General features: G+C 36.8%; 2 non-coding genes across 2 annotated transcripts; one reads left to right on the top strand and one right to left on the bottom strand.

The window, feature by feature from the left end:
* Nucleotides 1–2,151: 2,151 nt before the first annotated feature.
* trnai-aau (transfer RNA isoleucine (anticodon AAU)) lies at nt 2,152–2,225 on the bottom strand. The gene has a single exon. It is a non-coding gene; the product is annotated as a tRNA-Ile (tRNA).
* A 905-nt stretch (nt 2,226–3,130) lies between these two features.
* On the top strand, nt 3,131–3,203 carry trnat-ugu (transfer RNA threonine (anticodon UGU)). Its single transcript has one exon. It is a non-coding gene; the product is annotated as a tRNA-Thr (tRNA).
* The last annotated feature ends 5,356 nt before the right edge of the window (nt 3,204–8,559 follow it).

Genomic DNA, 8,559 nt, shown 5'->3' with positions numbered 1-8,559 from the left:
ATCTACCAAGGAAGACAGTGCTGTAGAGGAATAAGTGAGTCATGGGATTCTCCAGACTAGGATGAGTGTGAACTGTGATCCAGCTGTTAGTTCTGTAGTCAAAGGCCTTTATGATCTTAGAATATATTCTAAACATCAGTAAGACGGCGTTTGGCAAGCGACGGCAAAACAAGGTGTTGTTGATCCCAGACTCAGAGCAGAGTAACGGAGGTTGAGACATGACTTTAAGGGTATCAGAGACCAAGAGGTGGGACTCAGGGTTTGTTTTTACCACATCATTGTTAAGCACATTGTCTGTGATGTAACTTTTGTCCATCAGCCCCAGTCGTACCTTTGGTAACAGAGTAGAAATGGCTCCCTGTCGTTCCTCAGGCATGTGGTTTATCCATCTTAAAACACTTTGATAAACTGTGATCTCCTGGGTCACAGTAAGGTCATCCTGACCCAGGATATCAGCCAGCTCCTGCTCCGCAAGCTGCAAAAACTCTTCACAGAGTAAAACTTCCTCAAAATTCTCACAGATAAAGTGAAAGGCCTCATTTTTCAGTTGAAACAAAATGGGAATATACCAGACTTTAGTAAACTGCCACAGCCCAATGCATTTTTTTGGACAGAGGTGATCCTTCAGAGCTTCAAAGCATGTTTGTTCCAGACTCTTTACATTGAACTGATGCACTTCCATCATTAGATCAAAAATGTAACTGTTGTCAGAGTGACAGAGATAAAGTAAATTCACTGAGTCCAAGGAGTTTGTAGGTTATAGTGTCTCTCTCAGAAGGGTTTCCCTCATTAAAGAATACTCAATATGCTGCTGAGTCCTTTGATGTGTGACCAGCTCCTGATGATGTCATCAGTAGAGTGTGTGATGATGTCACAGTGAAATTCACACTGACATTCCTTCTGCTGGCTCCTGATTGGTGGATGGCGTGACAGGTTCTGCGTTCTTTGATATCTGTGTGTGTGGGTGGGTCCTCAGCTATCAATCAATCAATCAATCTTTTATTTGTATAGCGCCAAATCATAACCAATGGTATCTCAAGACACTTTACAGTAGAGCAGTCTTAAGGACGGACTCTTCATTTTATGGATACACACATATGCATATATACGTATATACACATACATATGTATCCCACACCCAACATGAATTCATCATGGCGGCAAGGAGAACCTACTGTTAAGCAGCAGGAACCTTGTGTGGATCCCATTCCTATGATGAACAGCCATCCACGTTATGCTGTGTTGGGTGTGTGCAGAGGAAAGGGTGGAGACAGAGTTGTTGAGACTCTGTAACTCCACACTGAGGATCCCACGGACCTGCAAGACAAAAGCCAGAAGGAGTACAGGAGAAAACACACAAGGGAAAAAGCAGACATAGAGGGAGTGTTAGAGAGAGGAATGGGACCCTCTCTGGTCCCTCTCTAACCTAAATGACCTCTCTCTTAACGCCCTCTCCAACCTCTCTCCAACCGAGCATGCCAGACCCCCCCACCGGCAGTCTATGCCTATTGCATCTTAACTATGAGCTATGAGCTGGTTCCTAACTAAAAGCTTTACCAAAGAGGAATGTTTTGAGCCTAACCTTAAAGGTAGAGAGGGTGTCTGCCCCCGAACCGTGGTTGGTAGATGGTTCCAGAGAAGTGGGGCCTGATAACTGAAAGCTCTTCCTCCTATACTACTTCTAGAGACAAATGGAACAACGAGTAGGCCAGCATTTTGAGAGCGTAGTGTTCTGGGGGGATTGTATGGCACTACAAGCTCCTTGAGATAGACTGGTGCCTGTCCATTTAGGGCTTTATAAGTGAGAAGAAGAATCTTGAATTCTATTCTATATTTTATGGGAAGCCAATGCAGAGAGGCTAATACAGGAGTAATGTGATCTTTAACCTAAATTGTTCTGGGATTATTCATCAATAAATTGGTATTTGTCCTACTTGCTGATTTATTAAGATGTCAAAAAGAAGCTTCTTTACTGACAGTCATTCTAGATTTTTGGCAATTTGTGAATTTTCTTCCAGGTGTGGGAATGATTAACAGTTTAGATATTCTTTATCTGTGTTTATTGTATACATATTCATACCTTGTCCTTTCTGACTTATACACTATCATTTACAACACATGAAAGCAGGTTTATGGTCCTTGATTAACATCTGGTCAGTATGGGGTTTGAACCCATGACCTTGGCGTTATTAGCACCACGCTCTGACCAGCTGAGCTAACTGGCCTATGGAGCTGCAAAAATGTGTAAAAATATGGTTGAGTTAAAACAATCATGGTTCTAAACACCTAGAAAGTTGGCAGGTGAAAATTCAGCAGTACTTATCCCTTCGCTTAAAGCTGCAGTATGTTTCTTTTTTTTAATGTTATTTGGTCAAAAATCCATAATCATCGTTGAGCATATTGTAATCCAAAGTGTTCTGAGTAGACAGTGAATCTCTTCTCCTTCTCCAGGCTCTGAAAATGAAGTTTATCAATACAGGATGGATGTCAGCCAATCAGAGTTCTTTCTACCAACACAGCAATCTTATGAGCTGTTTTAAGCATTACTATTGGCTGCTGGAGCTGCTCAATAAAAGTCAGTGTGTTCTTGATCTGAGAGTAGATAAAGTCCCATGACTTTATATTCCAGCAGAAATCTCTAACGTGACTTTTGTCAAATCAAGAGGAAAAATGAAGACTGAGGTGGAGAAGCAACAGAATAAAGGCACAAACATGTTCATGAGGAACAGAGTCACAGAGGTTCCTCTGACTCTGTGTGTGTGGTGGACTTCACTTGATCTGCTTTCAGTCCGTGCACAGTCTGCCCTGAGTCAGAGAGAGTGATAACAAACGAGATAAATAGCTTGTAAAACTAAGAAAAACATTATCTAAGGTGGAGACAGAGAACAGACACATTTCATCTGCAGTGTGGAGTGTGTCTGCTCTGATCAGCTGCTTGTGTGTGAGGATCACACACACACACACACACACACACACACACACACACACACACACACACACACACACACACACACACACACACACACACACACACACACACACACACACACACACACACACACACACACACACACACACACACACACACACACACACACACACACACACACACACACACACACACACACAAGGCCTTATGGCTCAGAGGTTAGAACACTGGTCTTGTAAACCAGGGGTTGTGAGTTCAATTCTCACTGAGGCATTCACTCACTATTACCTACAGGGGGTGTGGCCAATGGTTTTGTTGACACCCTTTAACCGCTCTAGGATTGGTTTGAATGGAAAGCGTTCCTGGTTTATGAAGTCTACAGAGGACCAGGGAAGTGAGCTGAAGCGTCTCCATGGTAACTCCAAGCTGTGACAGCAGGGGGCGTGGTCTCCTTCAGTCCCTGCTGCACATATCTGTGTGTATATTTAACATTTAGATTTAACATTTAGATATAAGATTAAACATTTAGATTTAACATTTAGACTTAGATTTAACATTTAGATATAACATGTAACAGATTTAACATTTAACATTTAGATTTAACATTTAGATATAACATGTAACATTTTGATTTAAATTTAACATTCAGATATAACATATACCATTTAGATTTAGATTTCAATATTTAGATTTAATGCTTTTTTACCTCTATATATGTGGTTACATGTTGTGTTAAATGTAGGAAAATGTGCTAAATATGAGAAAACAGAGATAAATAATGAAAATGTGTTAGCTACAACTTTTATACTACATTTTTACACTAAGCACCCCATAGATGTGGTTAGTTGTGTTTATATTTGGTTACATTCACCAGATCACCATAGTTACAGTCCAGGAACAGTTCAGTTTAATGACCATGTTTTCTGTTATTATCAGTATGTGTATGTGTTATAAAATGATAAACATGTCTTAAACATTAAATGTTTGACCCAAAAAAACTCCTAAAGTGATTATTTGCAGTAAAGACTTGGTACAGTATGGAGTCCATTCATTTAGAATCACACTTGGAAAAATTTTTCTTCTTAAAAAAGAAATGATAACAATATATTATGCTTTCTAATAAAATGTGCACAACTCAATAAGGAGCCATTATAATCCATCAAATCAGTCACAAAAATAATTTCATTAAAATCAATGACCAATAAAAACTGATTTCCTGTCAATAGTCAATATTCTAATTATTGTTCCAGAAAGTTGAATTATGAGGAGAAGAATTGTGGGAAAAAACATTTTGGGAAAAAGAAAAGCCTGTTGATGTAAATCAGAAAAGTTTATTCAGAGAAGAAGAAAGTAGACACACAACTCCCTCAGATTGTTCCCATGACAACAGTCTCTCTGAGTAATGTTTGTCCTCCTTTACACATAATCAATATTATTGATTTAATATAATAAATAAATAAATAAATGGTCCTAAATCAAACAATAAATAAACTACACATATAACACAGGACAAGTCAACAACAGCTGTGTTGCCAGGTTGGGTTTAGAGTTTTTGAAGGAGACGATGTAGATACATTTATGACAGTTTATGGTAGAATTAGAATATAATAACAGCTCTATCTGGATGGCTCTGTGACAGCTACACATTGTTGAGAGGAAAAAATAAATAAACAGGAGACAGAAGGGTCTCATTCATAGACTTATTAAAAAGTTTATTTAGTCACTTTAAAGTATTTAAAAAGCTAAATGAGCCTCTGTTTAGATAGTTTTAGTAGCACAGGCTACATACCTGAGCTAACGTCAGTAAACTCTACTAAACTTACATTATTAGTTTCATGGTTAAAGATGTTAATTTACAGGTTCTCTGTCTGAAAACAGCTGCTGGTTTAAGAGTAAATTAGTGCAGAAAACAACCTTTTGGTCTGTGAAACCATTAAATATTGAGAATCAATCATTTCAGAAAAACAGATGATATTATCAGTTAAACATCTTGTAATAAGTGCAGGTAAATGTAGTATCTATATAGAGCCAGGAGGTGGTGGTAGAGCTACAGTATAGATGTGCTGTTCCACAGGTTGGACCATGCGAATAGATTGTAAACTTTCCATGTGACCAGCAGTGATTAGAACTCAGTGAAGGAGAACCAGCAGACCAACAAGGATGCTTTAAAAGCACAGATTAGTCAGTTCAACTCAGACACAGAGTAGCTCATCTGGAGGACTGGGACCATTCCTGGAGGACTGGGACCATTCCTGGAGGAGGACTGGGACCATTCCTGGAGGACTGGGACCATTCCTGGAGGGCTGGGACCATACCTGGAGGACTGGGACCATTCCTGGGGGGCTGGGACCATTCCTGGTGGAGGACTGGGACCATTCCTGGGGTGCTGGGACCATTTCTGGGGGACTGGGACCATTCCTGGAGGACTGGGACAATTCCTGGAGGACTGGGACCATTCCTGGAGGGCTGGTCTGATGTCAGCTGGACAGTGATGGAGTGTGTGAGGCTGTGAGGGCTTGAAGCACTAGAAATAAAATGTGTTATTTCTGTGTCCAGTAAATACATTTTGTTAGTTTTGTTTTGTTCTCAGAGGAAAAAACTTCAGGGTTCACTGTTCAGTTATTGTTTATTTTATGCATTAAACAGTGTCATAAATGTATTTACCTCCCTATAGGCTACATGATGGAGCCAGTGCACTACTGATACTACTGTAGTCATTTACAATCTCATTCTTATTTTTTTAGTCGAGTCGTAAAAAGTTACTAATAAACAAATTTACACAAATCAAAAAAGAAACAAACTACAAAGCAAAGCCACTCACTGTCACATTAGCATGTGAAGCACAATACAACAACTTAGACTATACACAATGTATCTATAATGACATATCTACAATTACACAAATATAAACATATACACACACATATATTTACACACGCATTAAAACTGTTCTTTCTTGGTTTCTTTTAAAACACTAAAAACTTAGACATATCTCAATATAAACTGTCAATATAATCTCCTGTATAACATAGGAGCAACAAAGACACAAAAAGTGATTTTACCTTTAACTGTAACAACAGATGAATTATATGGTATTTGTCCAAATGTTTCACTATGTTACAATGTTTTTGTTACTTATTCACTCGTTTCACGTGGCTTTTAAAACGTCTCCAGCTGGTTTACCAGGAGATTTTTGACATACATCACAATGCAATGAACTCTGGGTAATTTCCTTACAATACGTCTGTGGAGATGAAACTTACTGAAAAGGAACAAGAAGGGCTGAAAAAGTCAGTGGAAGTTCCCTCACACACTTGATGATGTTCTAATAGGAACAGCCCATCAGCCTTGAATCTCTACTTAATTATGCTTTCAAAAAATATATAGAATGTGAATTAAAACTCAATTTGTCTGAATATTTAATAATTCATATTGAATAAATAATGCATTTATCTATGCATTAGATATGATTTACCATCTTGTTTTTAATAAATGAAGCAGGTGATTAACTATAGATGAAGTTAGTGTACTGGTCATGTCCTACATTTTTTTTTCTCTAAGCAGCATAAATGAAAAATCATGATTTTATTTTATTTTTATTTTACATTAAAGATCTCGTGTTCATCCGTTCTAGTTTTCTTATAAGTGATGTTAACATCTACCTAATAAATCAAAGATGGTCTCTTTGAGTGTGTGTGTGTGTGTGTGTGTGTGTGTGTGTGTGTGTGTGTGTGTGTGTGTGTGTGTGTGCGTGTGTGTGTGTGCGTGTGTGCGTGTGTGCGTGTGTGTGTGTGTGTGGCGTCTGTTCAACCTGAAACTTTATCAAAGCTTGTACACACGCTAAGTGTGTGTATCTGTAATTTTGGAGTAATTTGGTTTTGCAAAACGTTTATTTAAATTTTTCCCTCTTGGAATTGAGCGCGGTATGGAGCGTGCTACTTCCTGTTCCGGGTTCATGACGTCACTGTAGTTTGTCTCTGGTGTGAGAGTGTAGATGTCACAGTCTGTGTTTTCTGATGTGTGTGTGTGTGTGAGACTGCTCCCACTGAGGAGTGATAATAAAAATACAACAGTTTATTAATGTAAAGTTACATTAGGTTAACTGTTATTTATTGCAATGTATATTATAATCATGTTTTTTTGGAAAATAATTTATTTCTTTTCATATTGACTTTTATTATAATCATGTTTTTGGATAATAAACTATGTTTGTATTGACATTACTGCATCAGACACTATTACTTACTCAAGTTATTGACTGAGATTGTCTCTCAGATTGTCAGACTGAACTTGTCATGGGAAATTAGTGAAAGGAAGAAATAATTCTAAAAAGGATTTTCCCAAGAAAAGGAGCCATTCATCATTAGCTTTGACACACACACACACACACGCACACACGCACACACACACACACACACACACACACACACACACACACACACACACACGCACACACGCACACACACACACACACACACACACACACACACACACACACACACACACACACACAATAATCACCCCTGCACTAAGAAATGCTAAATAAATATTATTATTATTTCTATGAATTTATGTCTTTAATCATATTTTACCTAAACCTACAAACTTTATTTATCAATTCATCATGTGCATGTCCCATGGGATTAAACCAGTGAAATCACACACGCTATTTTACTTTGTACCCACAAATATTCCCCTTCTTAACACTACAGAATATGTACACATTTTTTGTACATCTGACCTTCAAAGACATACTCATTTTTTCCATAATAATATAATATATATATAATAATATATAATATAATATTTTCATTTAAATGTTCACCTGCACTATTCACCAATGCACTACTGCACTATTATCTTATTATTATTATTATTATTATTGTATTTTTTATTGTATTTCGTTATTATTATTATTATTATTATTATTATTATTATTATTATTATTATTATTATTATTATTATCTTGGTATTTTATTTAGTTTGCACATATTAGTCTAACTACTCTTATACTTATATATTTATATTTATGTTATACTTCTTTTTTTATTTATTTTTCTTTATTCTAGTTGATTGTTATTATTTAATGTTACACTATCTGAGAGAGCACAGGTCTCTACCTAAACTCCCACATGAATACATACTTCTGACAGACACTGTACTCGTCAAATCAATTCAATGAATCATAAACAATAAGCACTTTATTAATAGAAAGCTGTATTACTGATATGAAATATGTGATTACAAATTGTAAATTGTTTCAAAGAGGTTTGAAGAATATTGCAATTTTTTGTTTGTGGTTTTTTTAATTATTTTTTTCAAAAAAGGCTTTTTTACATTTTTTTGCTATGAGGGGACCTGGGAGTTTTTAATTTTTCAAAGGGGGGTAGAGCAGAAAACATTTGGAACCACTGCATTCAATGACACACTGGATTAGCAGAGTTACTTTAAAAAATAAAATCAGTACAATTACAAGTAACCTGTTAAAAAAAGGAATCAGTAACTTACTCTATGTATCACTATATTATGTGATAGAGTAAGTGATTACTTTTGGATGACTTCAATACCAAACATGCAAATAATGACACAAAAGGATTCTTATTATTCGATTATTACTATTCTCCTTAAGC

The sequence above is a fragment of the Gouania willdenowi genome, unplaced genomic scaffold, assembly GCF_900634775.1.
Source record: "Gouania willdenowi unplaced genomic scaffold, fGouWil2.1 scaffold_10_arrow_ctg1, whole genome shotgun sequence".
Lineage (NCBI taxonomy): Eukaryota > Metazoa > Chordata > Actinopteri > Blenniiformes > Gobiesocidae > Gouania > Gouania willdenowi.
The sequence above is the reverse complement of the archived record's forward strand: the minus strand, read 5'-3'. Positions and strand labels throughout refer to the sequence as shown.